Source organism: Fundulus heteroclitus, chromosome 13 (genome assembly GCF_011125445.2).
Source record: "Fundulus heteroclitus isolate FHET01 chromosome 13, MU-UCD_Fhet_4.1, whole genome shotgun sequence".
NCBI lineage: Eukaryota > Metazoa > Chordata > Actinopteri > Cyprinodontiformes > Fundulidae > Fundulus > Fundulus heteroclitus.
The window spans coordinates 14,836,040-14,855,362 of record NC_046373.1 but is presented as its reverse complement, the minus strand read 5'-3'; positions in this window follow the sequence as shown (position 1 = coordinate 14,855,362).

Genomic DNA, 19,323 nt, shown 5'->3' with positions numbered 1-19,323 from the left:
AGCTAGATTTTTAAACTGATTAGCCGAGAGGGAGACCCTAAAAGTGGGTCATGAGTTCTGCTAGTGCCGCGTTCAGACGAATGTTATTCACCGGACCGTTGACTCGCAGACAAGGTCAAATTGGATTACTCAGTTCAGAACCTCTATGTTCTTTGCTATTAGTTTCACACCAGTGCAAAACACCGTCTGCCTCCATTCAGCTTCACAATTTGAAAACATTACAAGGTCAGTTGTTCACAAGTCTTCACCACGCATGTGTGTTTGGGTGTGTGTGTGTGTGTGTGTGTGTGTGTGTGTGTGTGTGTGTGTGTGTGTGTGTGTGTGTGTGTGTGTGTGTGTGTGTGTGTGTGTGTGAGAGAGAGAGAGAGAGAAACATGTGGACACACACACACATGCTGTAACAACAACTCCATACTCCAGCACAATTTAAATACTGCTGAGACGCATGATTCAGTCAGACAAGGAGGAAACACTCCTCCAGCGCTGTGTCAAACATTTTCCCCGTCTCTGTCCCTGGATTTTATTTTTCTTTCCTTCATTTCTGTCTTTCTAAACAGGAAGATGAGCAACACGGCAATTACTTGTGCGCTAGGGAGACAAGAACGAGCTCCCTCTCAGAGCGATATGAAATCATTTGATTGTTTATGCATGTGTTAAAAGCACAGCATTGCTCACGGTTATTACAAATGTTTATGTACATTTCACGCATTGCAAATTTCAAACCAATTGTGCCTGGTATAAGGTGTTTGATTTATTATAATTAAAAGCTCAATTAATAGAACATCTAGGATGAGTGCCAGCTCATCAGTTAGTGGAGATGCTCTTTTTAAGCACTATTAATTTTATCTTTACCCTTAAATTTAATTCCTTTTAATGCAGTAAACCTTTGTATTTTAGGCTTTTTAACACATTAAACAAATTATGTATAAATCATTTTACATTAGGTTGTACCTTTAAAGGGAGACAGAAATATGGCAAAAATCATGTGCGCAATCTACAGAAATAATTCACAGCACATTAATATTTAACGTTCAAACAAATCAGAACGTTGTGGGCTTGTCGCACACGACGGAGAAAACTAAAAATGCACCTTAAGTGCGACGAAAACTGTTTTCAATTTGGTTCTGAACCTCTCTGCAAGGTTCTGAGGTATCCATCATCCCTCCAGAAGAAAAGAAAGGAAATCATCTAATTTAGCCAAAGAAGGACGAGTGAGAGAAAATTCTGAAGCCCCCAATTACGAGTAATTACCGCTTTTCTCGCTCTCGACATGGCGAAATGATTTGATGCCTTGCAGAGGGGAGTCTGGTTTAGCTCAGAGCAGACATCTCCCCTCTGCCTTGTGTTAGTCTTTGGCGGTGGGTTAACATGATCATCTGGAGGAGATAAAAAGACGGGTCGTTTAAAAATGATGGCGCTGGAGTCGGATCTGCTGGTCATTAATCATGCGAGGTGGTACAGTGCTGAGATAGAGCTCAGGTATATGTGCCCCGACAGCCTTTAGCCGTGACCAAGACTGGAATAAAATACCTCTGAGGTGTTCGTGGAGTGGCAGCCATGTACGTTTATGTTTGTACATGAAATTTCTTGTTGGTGTTGTTCCTACTTGGAAGAACATTAACAGAGAAAACGTATCCATCAATCCATAAGCATTTTCTTCCTACACCAGTTCAGAGTATTTTAGGTCTGGAGAATTACACTGTAAAAAACTCCAATAGTCAGTGTTGTAAAAGATCTTATAAGTAATTTCTCTTCCCAATTTTATCAAGAGAAATGTTTTTATTTTAAGCAATGATGCTCTAAAAACATTAAAATTCAAAAAATATGAACTAGGCTGGCTTAATTAGCTCTTTTTCATAAAAACTAAACAATGACACTTAAAAATAGCCCAAGGATTCTAGTTCTGTTTGAATCATTGCTGATAAAGAGAATTAATTAAAATTACACCACTGTAAACACAGACCAATTTTAAGCATATTCCGAAAAGCAGTGTCAACAGGAAGTTGTATTTATCATATTTTGATTCTTATTTACACATGTCAATTTATCTAGTTTCCATGCAATCTTCATGCTCATAGGTATGTGCATTTTTTTGTGAATCTTTCAGACTGCAACATTAAAAAAAAAATGGCACAACTTGAAATTTAAAAAAAAAAAAAAACGGGAAGATTTGGATGCATAGTGAATTTGTCCTTCCAATTAATCCTGGCTGAAATTTTGACCAGTCTATTCACAGATTTGGTAGAGTTAATTTAAAAGAGTGGCATGGACACAATTTTCAAGTGTAATCTCCAAAGTTTACTCCGGCTTCCTCCCACAGTCCAAGAACATGCCTGTTAGGTTAATTGGCCTCTCTAAATTCTCCTTAGGTGTGAGTGTGTGTGAGAATGGTTGTTTGTCCTGTTTGTCTCCGTGTTGTCCTGCGATAGACTGGCGACCTGTCCAGGGTGTACCCGGCCTCTCACCCATTGACAGCTGGAGATAGGCACCAGCACCCCTCGCGATCCCATGAAGGATAGACGTGTTAGAAAATGGATGGATGGATGTCCAAAGTTTTAAGAGCATTAAATTAAGGACTTTTGGAATGCCACTTCAGAGGATAAATGTTATTCTGCTTTATTCTTTCCAAAACTAACTTGGATTCATATTAGGATTCATTGTCTTGACAAGCAAAAGGTGTCCAATTAAAGCATTGGCAAGAGTTTTTGCTATAAGATAATAAAGCTTACCTATGAACACTTTTGGCAAGTGTTTAGCTGCAAAAAACAATATCCTCCATGCCTTGTGGTGATGAACATGGTGTACCATCGCCCCCCTCTCCCCCTTGTGGTAGTATTGACATCATATTACTTCCAGGGAAAAAGCAACACATATGAAAAGAATAATTTTTTTGTTGGATTTCTATTCCTTACATCCTAAAGGGGAATTTAAATGAGCCAATGTCAGTATCGGGATACCAGATTTGCAGAAAATAAAAGTCAGTTATCGGAAATTGGGTACAAATCTTTGAGCATTGCATTTCTGCATTATCACTGCCCATCCCATTTTTTTTGTTTTAGCAACAGCCGAGTCCAGATTATTAATATGGCAATACAGCAATGTATACCTAAACTAAACTAAAGCCCCATCCACACGGAGACGAGATTATGTGTATCGCAAAGGTGTTTTGTCATTCAGGTGTTCAGTCCACATTGATCCGGCGGTTTTGGGAGACCTTGAATGATCATTTTTGAAACCAGGTAATAAAGTGGAAAAACTTAAAAACACTTGTGTACATGTGCCACATGTTTTCTTAAACAATGACGTCATGCTCTTTATCAAGTACCGAGAACCCCACATCGCAGTGTCTGAAAACAGCTTGGGCTGTTAGTAGTGCCCTGGGACCTTACCTTTCTAACGAGCCCACTCTACACGGCGTGTCACCAGCCAACCCACAAAAAGATCACATTGAATATTCGTAAGTGTTTGTGTCTGATCCAAAACAATGTTGTTGAGTTGTCTGTGCATGCCCGGTGTTTTTTTTGCATGCTTCTGTGGCAGTATCACAGCGCCACATATGGGCCTGGCATAGCTACTACAAGTTTTCAGTGGTGCTGCGACATCTCATATTTTTTTCTTAATCGTTTATGAATACCGTGTTTGTTTTCGTGTGAACGAGGCCTGAGTATAATTTACTTATACAGTACTGATACAAATATTTAACTAAGACGGTCTTTTTCTAGTAAAAAAAAATAAATATATTTATGAGACTTTACTGGCTTAGAAATAGCAAGAATGGCATCAGGTTTTTTTGCAATAAGCCTTAGGTACAGAGTGGTATTCTTTACTGTACTTCTTGAAAGTAGCATTACAGTGCAGTTTAATAGGGTACATAACCAGAGAAGAACAACCAACTGTGGATCAAGAAGAATCCATGCATCTGCATTTTGGGTCATGGAAAGAAACACCAAACCACGTGAGGTCTTTTTTTCCATCTGCAAGCCAGCTTAAAAACAGAGAAGAGCTTTTTCATCCAGGGAGACACTATGGAATAAAAACGCTGCTCGTTTGGAAAGTGCGGTGACCCCTCTTACACTTCAGATCACAACAAAAGCCCCCAGAGACGAGCAGAAAACATCTGTCTATCAAAAGGCTGCAACTTCTTACACCCTAGTGATACACACACACACCATTCACACATAGATGCCCTCAACCCAACTCCTCCCACTCACTCCAAATGTTACACCACAACACTGACACGGGGAAAACAGTTCCAATTCACCTGGTCGTTTGATGGCTCGCACACTCACACATGACAATGCATTGATTTTTATTTTATTTCATTTTTTTTCCCCTTCATCCCTCCCCCTCTTTTCTGGCTCTGCTGGACACGCCGACGGAGCAGTGTGGAGAAATCCATTAAGCCGACACTTCTCGTTTCCATTGACTGACGGGCCTTGACGGGCCCAGGCTTTTGGCCCTCCCGCTTGACTGGCAGCTCGACAGTTAAACAAGCCCTCCAGTTGCTATAATAGTTTAAAACACTTTCAATTACCCGAGTCAAACAAATCCAGCAGACAAGCACTCGGGCGCTCCTCTACAAGCAATCGCACACCCCAGCAGGTCCCTCTCCGCCTGTCGTTCAGTTTATGTCGAGATTGCAACAACCGTGGGGAAGATATCTTTTTTTTTTTTCCGTCTTTCTTACAAAGAAAACAAAAACTCTGGAAATAAAATTAGAAGAAACAAACTACAGGATACCATGAAAAGAAGGACAACTTTAAAAGAAAATCCGAAACCGTCTGCTGACAGCGAATGCAATAATTCACTTCCCTGCCGCTTGGTCAGTGTAGCTCTATGGGTTGCATTTACATGGAAAAAGATGACCTGATTCTACCACCCCTTCCAACTGCTCCTGTTACATTCACACATAAACAGGAGGTCGGGCATTTACCGCAAATCAATGAAATACTGCAGCCGTAAGCCCAGTCCATAAATCACTTGTTAACAAGCGAGTTCAGCTGCATCATCGGTCGACTCAGGTTTAAACACTCCCTTGATGCCCTAATTGGCAGAATACAGTTTGCAATTAAGAATTTCAGTAAAATTGACTTCTGTGTTCTGATTTTTAAAAACATCCACCCTGAACAAGGGTTCAAAACGAGAATAATATTTAGCATTTTTTCAACTCGCGCTGTGTACTATTTACCATCTTATTTTTAAGAAGTAGTCAGTTTGCAGTAACATCCATCTACTGTATTAATTTTGACAAATTTAGTAACTGAACATAAATGACAAATGTATAAAATTTTGAGATTTTAACAAATTAGTACTACCTGGGTTAATTGTGATGCTTTGCTCTCAAAATATATTTGGCACCTCACTTATATTGTTTTCTAAAAATGAGAAACTGTGAATCCAAATAGTACAGAGCATTACGTGTTAATCTTTAGAAGTTTTTAAACCACTTTTGGCGGTTCAGTTTTAAATCTTTACCAAACTACAGTTTTAAAACAGCAGCACTTTCAAAAGAGTGATGCGTCCAAATCCTACCACCTCATAATTATCTGTGGTCTTTCTGACCAGAAGTTTTTCCAGTTCTAAGAACGAAAGATGACTATGATGGCATTCCTTAAGCCAGCTGGCAGGTATTGCACAGCAACAAGTGGGGAAGGGGAACCACAGAAGCCGAGAAAACTCAGTTAATTTCTCTGGCATCTCATTTAAGTGAATTTAAACTTTTTAAAAACATTGTTAAATTGTGATTCTTGTAACCAAAATCAGTTACAAGTTTGCTTATTTCAATGCATGATTTCCTATTTTGCTATTATAGTTTGAGGTTTTTTTTTTTTGTACAAGGTTTCTTACCCTTTTTAATTTTTACCTAAAAGTTCTAAATACTTTGTGATGGACTCAGCCACACATATTACATAAGCCACATTCACACCTTAGAGTTTTGCTACATTTATACTTTGCAGCCACAACATTCAATATTTCAGTATTTCCTTTTTTTACTTGGGTTTTTCAACTTTACATTTGTGTCATGGATGCCATTTATGTATAGAAAGAAGCATTCATGACTGCATCTGTTGCAGCGAGTCACCCAGGCCCAATAAGGTACAGGTGGACAAATTCTTATATCTTTTTGGATTGATTGCTTCATATTTGCTTGGTCTAGACCAGGGGTGTCAAACTCATTTCTATATTGGGCCACATTGGCATCATGAAGTCACTAAAAGGGCCTGTTGCTCCTGTATAGATGATACTTTTGATTTAATTTAATTTCAGTTTACATAGAAATATTGAAAACAATGCACAGTAACATACAAGTAGCACCTTAGAATCAGTTTATACAGTTTATCTGCTAAAAGAAATTTGATATTGGGGTGAGTTAAACTACAAATTCTCATCATTCTACATCACTTTTTCTCCTTCTGGACATTTCTGGGTTGTTTTAATGTGTGGTGGGAAAATTGACACCTAGTGGTATGATGCTGTTACTACAGCGTAAAAAAAAAAAAAATAATCAACATTCTCTACAGGAGGCACAGTTTTAGCCATTTTATAAAGTTTAAAAGGATATATGTCTCTACTTTATGACATGATCTGCCTTTTTTGGCTCTTGAGGGCCGGATAAATTGCCTTGATGGGCCGGGTTCGGCCCGCGGGCCTTGAGTTTGACACCTGTAGTCTAGACAAAAACAAACATAATGTTTAATATATTCTTAGCAGCAACAGCAGAATATGGGTCACTCTTCTCAAAGAGCTTCTTGTATTTAGGCAGGTTTAATAAGTGGGTGTGACCAAGTCTGCTTATGAGTTAGTCATTGGGTGCCAGTGGTCCTACTTGCTATGAAATTAAAATTAAACCACAGCGATGTAAAAGATGAATGCTTCGTGTTTCAGAAAATCTCATCCCAAAACAAAACAGGATCCATCTGCTTTATTCCCCACGGCTGGTGGACCAATTGTGTACTATTGCATTGTGGTCAATAGAGCCTATAAAAGGCCAGGACACCTCAGTTTAGTCTTTGGTCAAACAAAACAGCCATCTTGATTACTTTTGCATACGAATAGTTTTGAGAGAAAAGTATAAAACAATTATAACCACTGTCAAACTGTTGGCCTTATAAAATGTTAACTTAAATCCCGTTTGAGTGGCTCCATAGTGATAAACTTTTTTCCTTTTTTTAAAAAAAACAAAAAAAAAACATTTCTTTAGGTAGTACCAGTTAATTAGTGCTTACCAGCTGTGTCTAGTTGCTGAAATGACACAACATTATGACAGGCAGCTCCAGTGCAGCAAGTGCACATGACTTATGCGTTCAAAACACTGGAGCAGTGGGAGCCTATCCTCACACAAGCCAGACCATAAATGTCATTCAGCTCATTGTGGTCTGGTAGGACTCAACGGGCATTAACTTTAACTGGAGCTGATAATGGCTGCATACCCAGCACTTCACAGATGATTGGAACATATTTTAGCAGAGTAAAATTATAAGGAGACTTTTATTTTTCCTACGTAGCCATCAAAACACACCTGTTCTGCTAATATATTGCATCATACATTAGATTTTACAGCTTAAAAAGGTAGCTAATTAGAAATATCTTTCTCAGTATGCTGAAGTGAGTTTTGCAGGAGCTCGCTATCAGGTTGCTTATTGATGTCATCAAGCTCATTCAGCAATCCTAAGATCTCATAGCTCCTGGGCTCTGCGAAGACAATAGTGATCATTTTTAACCCAAGAGAACCCGCGGCGATTTGATTCTACTTCACCTTTAGGTTTGCGAGCGGCTGTGTTGGAAAACAATGCTTCTTCTGAATCGCCCGCAGGCAATACTCCCCAAGCAAAAGGAACCCACAATATTTGGGACTACTTGAAATCTTTGTTTGTGCAAAGACCTGTCCGAGCTCTGCAGAGAAGTATTATACGAACGGAAGTCCAACTTGGACACCTAATCTTCCTATCCAGTTCAATACACCCAGGCGCCACCGTGCAAACAGCCCAGGACACACCATGTAAAGTGACTCTGCATCCCTCCAACCCCCATACCACCTTTGTCGTTGGACACTACTCACCCTTAACAACCCCCATTGATTTTCTTTTGTTTTCCCCTGATGAGGATCTGGCCAGCATTTAATCTAACATTGTAGCCTCCTGCTGTAGGACACGGCTGAGCATGGCATGCTAATCAATTGGCCACCGCAACACTGGCTGAGCAATTATCTTTACTTCTGCTGATGAGAAGTAAGTAGCTGTGACCGAGGATGCGTTTTTAGGCTCATCTATCGAGCCATCTTTGTGAAGAGGCAGAATATCAGCAACACATGTACGGTGAACAAGACTGTGCGTCATCAAAACACCAGCCGGTTCCAGATAGGTTTGGGTTTCTTATCTGAGACGCAAAGCAGATCAGGATTATATTATTGTCAAAGCCCCTTACTCAGTAATAATTCACATTTAGTCACAGCACTTCAAGGCACTAAGCATATTTCACTAAATACACCATCAAGCTCCTTGACAATAGCCCACTGTTTACAGAGATTTGACTTGACCATTTATGCTGCCCATAATCCAATTTTTTTGTTACGGCGAACCTTCTTTAGGCAAGCACACATTAAATACTTGCTACAATATTCTAAAAATACTTTGCCCTTGCATATTTCTTCTTTTGTTTCCCTTATGGGGATGGAAAAAAAGTTAGATCAATTACATTTTAATATCAGGTTAAAATCGATTTGATCTAAAACAAACACCAGGATTATATTATTACAAAATTGACCAGTATGAAAAGAAAATGCAATTTTAAAAACAACCACATTTATTGTCAAAAGCTACCCAAGCAAACCTGAAACAAAATAATTAGCCCTTAAACCTAATACAAAGGTCAAAAACCTGTTTAACTGCCAATTTTTATGTTGCTGAGGGTTTTTATTGCATTGATGATGGAGGGTTTTATGCATTAGTGATCTGTTCATGGGGATCCAGCAGCATCTCAGTTGTATATACCTTTGGACTTTTGACGATGCCATTTCAAAATATTCATTTTTTTTCAGCCACTCAGAGTTGCTTGTGTACTTTGGATCATTGTCTTGCTGCATAACCCAAGTGCATTGAAGCTTAATATCATTAACTGATGGGTGTACAGTGTCCAGAGAGAGCTTTCAACAGAGAGCAGAAATGGCTTAATCAATCACTGCAACCAGTGGTTTTGGCTTTACTCTGCCAAAAGATGTCATATTTGCCCAGTCGAATCATGAGCACTGACCTTAACTGAGGGAACAGAGTCCTAGGGTGCTTTAGATGTGCTGGAACCTGCTTGATGAGTTGTTGCACTTTGAATAAGTTTGAGAGGCTGGCCCATCCTGGGTAGTTTCAGCACCATGCTTTTTCCCCATTAGTGGATAATAGCTCTTATTGTAAGTCACTTGAGTCCTAAAGCCCTAAAATGCCTCTAAGCCTTTCCAGACTAGTAGATGTCAATGGGGGTGTTTGACATATCATCTTGATCTGCTCTAGATGGACCCATGATGTGTTGCTTTCTGAGATCTTTAGGCCTAATTTATGTTGTCCTACATGTTCTGTTTAAGTGTTTTTTTTATTCTACAGGTCAGGCAGCACTTTACATAACACTGCCTTTCAATCAAGCTTGGAGGCTGGTCGGCAAATGACCAATCAGCAATCGCAATTTGTCCCAAAGTGAAATGCCTCTTACCTGCGGAAGCTGCAAGCCTTCAGCCAGACAACATTTTGCATTACAAATGCATGACGGTCAGATGGAGTTTGTCAAAAACTTTGGTAAAAATGGTTAAACATTGTCAGTGGGTAAAGTACAACTCAGACATGCGTCATCCCCTATATGTTTAGAGGCTGGACTACAGTTTATTCCTTTCCTAAAAAACAGAAAAAGTTTAGAAAAATTTAAGATGGATAAAGGCAAGCGGCTGACCCCATGAGCAGCCAAATACAATAGCAACTGTAACTACAGCATGTTCGTCTGTACGGAAGGTAACTTCATTTTTGTTCAATTACCTAGTATGCTTAGTGCCTAAAAGAAAGTGTAACACTTGCCACTAGTTCTGCTGTGTTTTGTGTGTTCTGGATATATCCAAGTAGCAACTTCTGGTTGCATAAATTTAAGATTTGTCAGCCATGATCAGTTAACATGACTCTCAATAACTGATGAATAAAAGAGTGCTCCAGAAAATATCCATATGTTGGTCTGACGTGGGTGGTGGAGGTGGGTCCACCTAAGGCCAGGCTGGTTTGGACAGGTTTTTAAATAGTAATTTTTTGCATTTTTATCGAAACGTTAAAATTTGGTTGAAGATCTGAAATTTAATGCATCTGACAAAGAAAACATAAAAAAAAAAAAAAAAACAAGAAATCCTATGCGTTTCATAGCTATTTAAATATCTCAAGCATTATGATCACAGAATTAGTCATCCTCACCACTAATTTGACAATCACAAAGTTTTAAACATTTAATCCTGCCCTGGATGGGATCATTTGTGACACTAAAAAGGTAAATTTGTTTCTCACCATTAGATTTTAGGCTAGTTTTAATCCTCTCCCACCTGAGTGAAAAGATAATAACATCTCTTATTAGTAAAATAGCCTGTATTTAAGTTTAAGACCCCGTGATTTGTTGTTGAACAAGCAAAAATAGCAAGAAAATAGAAAATATGATTATATGCCACACAGTCATTTTACCTTATTTATTTCCTATGATTCTCGCAATAGTCACTGTTGTAAAATAAAAACAACAGAAAATAAAACAAAACTATCTAGGTCTCCTTTCATCACCACATAAATAAATAACCAAAATATAGACCACATCCCCACTGTACATCAAACACGGCCAATATTGCATATGACAAGCCTGGCAATTAACAATTTCTCTCACTCTGAATTGGAACCACATTAAAAAAAAAAAAAAAAACGATCAAGGCTAGCTGATATCCACAGACGATGCATAATTTATGTGGCTGGTACAAAATACCGTTCTGTTGCAGTTTTGTTCATTCACTCGACTAATTCATTGAAATAAAGCATCCCAGAGGGGTATCCGTGTAATCTAGCCTAATCCCAGATTGATTTGAGAAGCAGTCGCAGACACAAAACCTGGAGAAATATGTGGGAGCTTTCCGTCAGAGGAGCAAGGCTGGAGGAAGCTAAATGAGCAAGAAAGGAAGCTCCGAGCAGAGGCTTCACTTTCAAATGGTGAAAAGCAAAGAGGTATTTATTTGAAACACCATTGAACATAATAGCTGATTTAAAAAAAAAAGTTTTTAACCAGTTTTAGATTTAAAAAAAAATTATTTTTAAATCCCTTTTGATTTTCTTAATACTTTTATTTATTTATTTATTTATTTAATTTTTTATTGGGGTGTACTTGTGATGGAATCTAACATACTTTACTTTTGCTATATCCACATGGAGCTAAATACTGTATCCGCGTGAAGCCAGAAAAGCCTTAATAGACATTGCAAAACCTATGCAAAGCCAGGGGGTGGCACGTTAACGCTGCCAAGAAGCAAAGAAGGGCGAAGAAGGAAGAATAGCAGGGCAAAAACAAACGTAGGAAAAAAAAAAGATCAAGGTGATCAAGAAAGTTTGTGTGGACTGATGACAAGGCAGTCCATGCAAGCATAATGGAGATGCAAAATGTGTTGGTATAAAATACACAAGAAATAGAAGAGAGTTTGAAATACAAACACAACTCAGACGTCCAGCATTGACGTGTTAGTGCATGGGTGTCAAGAGAGAGGCGAGGCCTACGTCCCCCAGTGTGCATCAACACATCCGTTTGTTGCTGGTTATGTGGATGGGTTGTCCAGGCAGAGGTGCGGGGCGGCTTCAAACTTTCCCCACTCAGGGAACGGGTTTCAAATCTTGTCGGATTCGCCGGGACTTAGTCTGAACGGGACTCTCTACCCAACCAAGAAATTTGTCAGATACAGCCAACCCCATCTTCATATTTTAGTCAATCATTCTTGACTAAAAACAGTAACTTGACACTTAAAGGGGACATATCATGGTTTTTGATCACTTCTTTTTTTACATTGAAATCATTTAACTGTGGAACGGCAATGCTTCGGTCTGAATTCCTCGTTATTGTTGCTCCACAGCCCCTCTTTTACTTCTGTTCTGAAGTTTCAGAGCAACTTGTTTTGGTGTACTCTTTAAATGCAAATGAGGCACTTCACACCCCCCCCCCCCTGAAGATTGCAGGGTGCGCACCGCTCCCTTAAATTCAGCCATTTTTGTAGTATGCTGGGGGATGGTGTACTGACCTGTGTGGGTTAATACACCCAACAACTGAATGTTTTCACTTACAACTCTTTTTACAGCTGCATCCATTAGACTATATTGCTGTGTCTCCTGATGATCAACAACCTTTTGATATTAAGAGTTATATTTAATCAAAATATTTAACCTTAGATTTTTTTTAAAGTCAAATAATATGTTTTATCATCCGAGGAACATTTCCATAGTTCAACTGTATCGTTCTGCGATGGTGGAGCAGAGGTTAGGCAGTTTGTCCTGCAATTGGCGGGTTGCTGGTTTGATCCCCTGCTCTTACTGTCTCATTCTGTCCTTGGGCAAGACTCTTCACCCGCATTGCCTGCTGGTGGTGGTCAGAGGGCCGGTGGCGCTGGTGTGTGGCAGACTCACCTCTGTCAGTCTGCCCCGGGGCAGCTGTGGCTACAAACATAGCTCACCACCGTCAGGGTGTGAATGGGTGAATGACTAAAACTGTCGTGTGAAGTGCTTTGGAGGTCGTCAAGACTAGTTAAAAGTGCTATACAAGTACAAGCCATTTACCATTTTACCATTTCTTAGCCGAATGCAAAGGTGATTCCACACAGTTTAATAACACGCCAAACTGTTTACTGTAAAGCTCTCCTTGCTGGTCTTTCTAAGAAGAACATGGCTCAGCTGCAGTTATTGCAAAGTTGCAAAAATGCCACAGAGGACCAGAAAGAACTTGTATCTCATAAATTATCTGAAATGGCTACTTGTCCACGTTACAATGGCCACCTCGCCATCAGCTAAATCTTTGGCTCCCACCACAGACTCAGATTTGGGTTGAGACTCAAACCTGGGGCCAATTTCAAACTTCAGAGAAAAAAAAAAAAAAAAAAAAAAAAAAAAAAAAAAACCACATGAAAAAAAGCAATAGCAAGAAAAAAAAAACTGCCTAGCATTTTCTTTAGATGTAGCAACCAGGTTTTCTGGCCCAATACAGATTTTCAGTTTTCATTGAAAGTCTGACTGGATAATACCAACTTGTTTTTTTTTTTTGTTGTAAAAAGTAATTCATGAGTTAGGAATGTGCATTAAGGTTTTTTGATAGAGGCAATATATTTGGTTCCGACAAAACCTGAAGGAATTACAAGAGTATCCTCCATTTATGCATTAACATATGAAGGGTTCATTTACAAAAACAGAACTTCGTTTTTAATAAATAAAAAAAATAAAATAAAAAAAAATGTATTATTTAGTTAAGGTGATACCAGTCCAACTAAAGGTTGGTGAATTTGATCAAGTAAGAGTGAGATAACAAAATAATGACATCTCAAAAATATACCTTTATTATAAAAAGGACCCCACCCCCCACTTACGTTTTAGTTTTTTTGGCTAAAAACAGAGTCATCTGTTTTTGTAAATAAACTCTTCATATATATGTCCACAACCTTTACCTGTTTTTATTGAACTCCAGAAAAAATGCATTAAAAGACAAACCAGTGATGCCTTTATTGACCAAAATGGTGGAAACATTTACTACTTATGCATTGATGCTGTTATAAATAAGGGAAAACAATCTAATTATTTAGCATTTGACCTCCCAATTACCAATCTCAGGTTGACTGATTAGTGATAAGATATGCATCCAACTACATCCTGTATGAATGCAACATCACTCAGTCCTCGCTATATTGCTCACTCCATTAGGAGAAATAATCTCCACCTTTGTCTTTGTTGCAGTTACACTCCTGATACCTCTTCGCTGCACACTGGTTGACTTCTCAGGGAGCTACACTACATCATTATCGTTTCTCACAGACCCTGCAGCCCAATCTTGTCCCACTTTGACTAAAACGACAACGAAGTCCATGTTCCTTCTTTGTCTCCTTGCCGTCGTGACAGCAGAGAAGAGAATTAACAAAAGGTTTAAAAGCAAGGTGATATTTAAAAAGAACAAAAGCTAATTCACTGCAACAGATACTAGCCAATTAACTGCGCTTTATTTCTTTAAAAAAAAAAAAAATTAAAATCACATTCTGGCTTTTCTTTTGACAGGGTTACAAAAAGTATGAGAGAAATTACAGTCTCTGTTGTCAGTCTTTTTTTTATTGTCAGTCACCTGTACTCTCAAATTCAGTGCGCTTTAACTAAAAGGTAACTGGATATGAGTGTTGTAACTTATATTTTACATAAATGTTATCAAGCTACATCTATTGATGAAACCCTATTTTCCACATCTTCTGTTGGTTTAACTTATCTTATTATGCAACTGACTTTGGTGCTTTTAAAAACCTTAACCTTTAAACTAGGTTTTTTTTATTCTTAGTTATTTATGGAGCCACAACTGGTTAAAAAAGTAACATTATTTAAAGATCAGAAGGCTCCATCTAGTGAGATCATCCAGTTACTGCAAATCTTTGATATAAAGTTAAAAATGAAAGACATTCTTAAATCCATTAACATATGCCTTGATAGACCCAATAATTCAAGGATGCCTATATATTAAAATTAACCTCTGCATTATAGAGAAATGTCTCCTTTCTACACGCAAATACAGTCATATTCTATAAATTAGAATATACATTTCTAACATAACAATGTTTTTAGACTGTGGGAAAAACGTATAGTACCTTTCCAGACATTTTGTCAAAGAACAAAGAGGTCCATGTGTCTCCTTTATATTAGACATACATCTTCCTGGTGCACCTGGAGGGAACCCACACATGCACAGGGAGGACATGCAAACTGCATTCAGAGAGACACTAGACAGACAAGAAATCCCATTGGTTTTTAACTTGGAACTATAGAACATATTTAAATTTGATTTGATGTAATTTCTAGATTCAAGCGTCTACTTGAGAGGTAAGTGAAATAACACACAAAGGGCAACTAAAATGTGTTCATGGCTCATTGCAGTCTGCCGTAGATGGTTCCAGGAGTTCTCAAGAAAGTTTGACCGCTTGCACTTCTCTTCCGAGAAGAATGGGATGAAGAAAAGCGCAATGAGCTCAAACAGCAGTTGGTGCAGAACATCTTTCCACGGCTTGAGAGCCCCTAATATACATACACTAATCTGCATTAAATTTTTTTTAATGAGATTTTTTTTTGCTGCAGAATTAGTACAATATGGTTATAATTCCAAGAGTCTTTTGAATACTTTAAAATTTTACAGATTTATTATGCTCATCCACCTTAACTTCCTCAGAGTTTATTGCTTGTGTGACTTGATCATATCTAAAATGAATCCAGTAGCCAGAAGACTGCGCAATTGGCAATCACATCCTCTATCCATAAACATTCATAATCTTTCATAGCAACATATTTGACAGCATCAATTGTATGCATATCAGCGAGTGTTTCATATGTCATCTGGCTCCACTAACTGATACGGTGCATCAGGACAGAATAACTCACATCTCACTAAACAGATCTAACACTGCCCATTGGAACAAGTGTCATTTCCGGCGCAGTTTTAAAACCTGTGGTGTTTTAAAAAAAATACACTTTTAATCCACAAATGCAACACAGAGCATAAAAATGGACAATTGCACCAGTTAGGCAGAAACAGGAAAAATATTTATGTTTATCCAAGCTTTGGCTCAACCAGTTTTTCAATAAATTCCACAGAAATGGGTCCTAAAGCACAGTAAGAGTACTTAAACACATTTAAAATTCAGATTATGGTTTATATAAAAAAGGAAATTAATGTGGTGATTCAGATTCACCACTGCTATAAAAAGATGAAAAACAAACAAATACAAAACTGAACCCATTTTTTAATTCTCAAAACAACTGCACCTGGATAAATGTTCAGAGGGCTCCATCTAGTGTCTAGCTGCATAATTGTTTTAGCCCTGGTCAGGTTTTCTTCCTAGTTGTTTTTAATGTTTCATTTGTATCTGTTTGCCACTGTAGCACTTTGATGTTTAATGTAAAATGTAAAGTGCATTATAAACAAAAAATATTTCTGAGCAGCTTTTAAAACAAGTTTTAGATTATTTAATGAGTGGTTCTTACGATCAACTATAGAGTATATCAAAGGCTTTAATCCCATTCACATCATGAAGAAGAAATTGCAAGGACAAACGTAATTATGCATTGACACGGCACCACACACCCCTTCATATAAAAGACATTTAGCCTTTTTCTTTAAAGCTTTGCATCCCAGGGACTTTTTCATCCTGATTCATTTGCTTTTTTAAGCGTTGTGCAGTCTTCAAACTCTTCTGGCTACTTTCTAGAGAGTGACTGATGCCAGCTTGCATAAACCTTAGGTGTTTAGGGTGCAAAAGAAAAACTGATCTTGATAATTCATTTCTCATATATACACACACTGCACTTTTTTCATTTGTTACAATTAGACCTTAGTATATCAAACTTTTAATATACAAAAGATAATCCGATTAAACATAAAAACACATTTGAAATAATGATTTCCTTTTTGTGAAAATGCAATTGCATTGCCTTGTTAATTAATTCAGCTACCTACGATTTGCCACATTTTTAAATTCAATTTCACAAGCCTCATTCTCATCTGTGTACTCCTCCACCCAAAGAATAAAACTAATTAAAATTAAATAGATACTGTCTTAAAAAAATTAAAACTTAGGATGATGAGTCTCAAAAAGAAACATTCTAAAATAAAATAAAAAAAAACTGACTGGTAGCCATGGTGGTAGCTTCAAAACTTGACGAGCAAGCCCCTTCTTATCAAGACAACTGAAGCCAGCAGTCAGACACATGGGAGAAAAGCCTAAATCATTACCTGAATTTCAGTTGTTCTCAGCATTGATCTACTTCGCAGGAGCTGTCAGACGTGTCCCTTCTCCAACACACCTGACTGAATTGAATGGCTCAGTACCAGGCCTCTGCAGAGCTGAATGACATGCAGATGAGGGAATTTGACTCAGGTGTGCTGGAGAAGAGCCACGTAGCTCCAAGGACCAGACAACCCAGATAAAAATGTTTGTGATGGTTCTGATATGAATAAAGTTTTCTTTTTCTTTTTTTTTTAAATAAAATAGTTAAGTAATGATCCTGTGACAATTCTCCTGTAGTTTGGTGGTTGGAGACCTGTGCAGTTTTTTTAAAAGCAGGAATGCATGTCAGGCACTCTGTATCTCTGTAGTTTGAAACAAAGTTTTAAACAATCTATGAATCAACTCTCCTAATCCAGCAGACACTTTGATTAAATGTTGACTCATATGTGCTTTTTTTTAAGGCTTACTTTTTGATATTTTTAAGACAAAACATTTTATACAACACCTTCCTGGAGAATGGACACATACCAAAAAAAAAAAAAAAAAAAAACTAAAGCCAGAATGCTCAGGGACCACTACATCCAGGCTATTTAATCTGACTCTTGTATTATTGTCAGTAGGCCATGTGGAAATGAATCCCAGTCAACTGGATGATAACAAAATAGACTTGCTACCTCTGAGTACACGACACTCAGTCATCCAGGTCAGCTAATGTGATGACCTGGCAGCTGCAGCTGACAGCACAATTATCACAACATGAGTCACAACGGCTAGACCGGGCTTCACACTTATCAGAACAACCACAGAGGATCACACAACCACCGAAAACAAACTGCTTAACCTAGTCTCCGCAGTGCCCGGTTCTCTTGGGTGTGTGTGACATGGCAGAGGCCTTCTCTTTTACACCAGCAGTTCGATGTTTGGGGGGATGACATCAGCCCGATCCTCTTGGAGGTCAGCCTGATTGATCCGGACCCGGTGTGTGGAGGGCAGCGACTGATGGATGAACAGCTGCTCCCTCTGAGCTGGGTCCGACAGCCAGCGTTGTTACAGCAGTAAAAAAAAAAAAAACACCGGTCAGGTATCCATGGATGACACAGCAGTGTTCACCTCATTAAAAAACAAAATTAAATCTTAAAAAGTAGACAGGGTGTCCCTGTGGACACCCTGTCTACTTTTTAAGTAGGGGAGCCCTGTGGCTCCCCTACTGTGGAACCAACTCCTCACTGGGAGTTGGTTCCACAGTAGGGGAGCCTGATCTGCTTTTAGAACCTCTAGGAACCACCAGTCGATCTGCAATCTGAGAAGGAAGTGCTCTGTTTGGAACATCTGGCACAATCAGCTCTCTGATGTATGATGGAGCTTGATTATTAAGAGCTTTATACGTGGGAAGAAGAATTTTTAAGTCTACAAGGACTATCCAAATGTTAATATCAAAGAAGAAATCATAGATAATGTTAATTCAAACACCTGGGTGTTGTAATAGCTCAGCATTAAAGGGGACTATATTGTGTTTTTCAGTTTATCCTTTTCACATCAAAATCATTCAGTTGTGGTCTATGTATAGTGGAACTGCAATCTTTTGGTTGAAATGCCTCTTTAATTTATCCCCACGTATCCACTCTTTTACACCTATTCTGAGGTGTGTCTGAGAGCAACTCGTTTTTGTGCTGTCTCTTTAAATCTAAAGGGGGCCCTTCACACCCCAACACCTTCCAAGTTGCAGTGCGTTCCACTCCACCATTTTGGCCATTTTTAGAGTATGCTGGGGGACGGTGTAATGACCAACCAAATGTTTTTACTTACTTCCGCATCCTCAGTCATGGACTACAACATCGTTCAGAGAAATAAAAATGGTGGATTTGCGTGACTGGTAAGCTGCAAGCACATGACTTGCAGCTTACTTAGTACTTTAGCATCTTTTCTAGTTCTGCAGCAAATACTGTAACATAATTGTTCAAAAACAACATAGAAAACCAAGAAAACTGAACTGCTTGAAAAATATGATCCAAAAAGAATATAAGGACATCTACACAGTACTTGGACAGACTACGTTTACGTTTTCTGCACTCACAGAGACTCCAAGAATGAAACAAAATGAATCTAAGGCCTTAAAAAGGTGGATTCTTGAAATTTACCAATAGGTAATGATAGGTCCCCTTTAAAACATTTAAGTGACCGAAATGCACTCTGGGATAGGTCTTTGCAGCCTTTAGAACAACTAGAAACGTTTTCACATCAGAGTCAAAACCTAAAACCTTTTATGGTCAGACCATGACACATTTCTCCTACTGCATGTCTTGTGGGTCACAAGCAAACAAGACAACCTT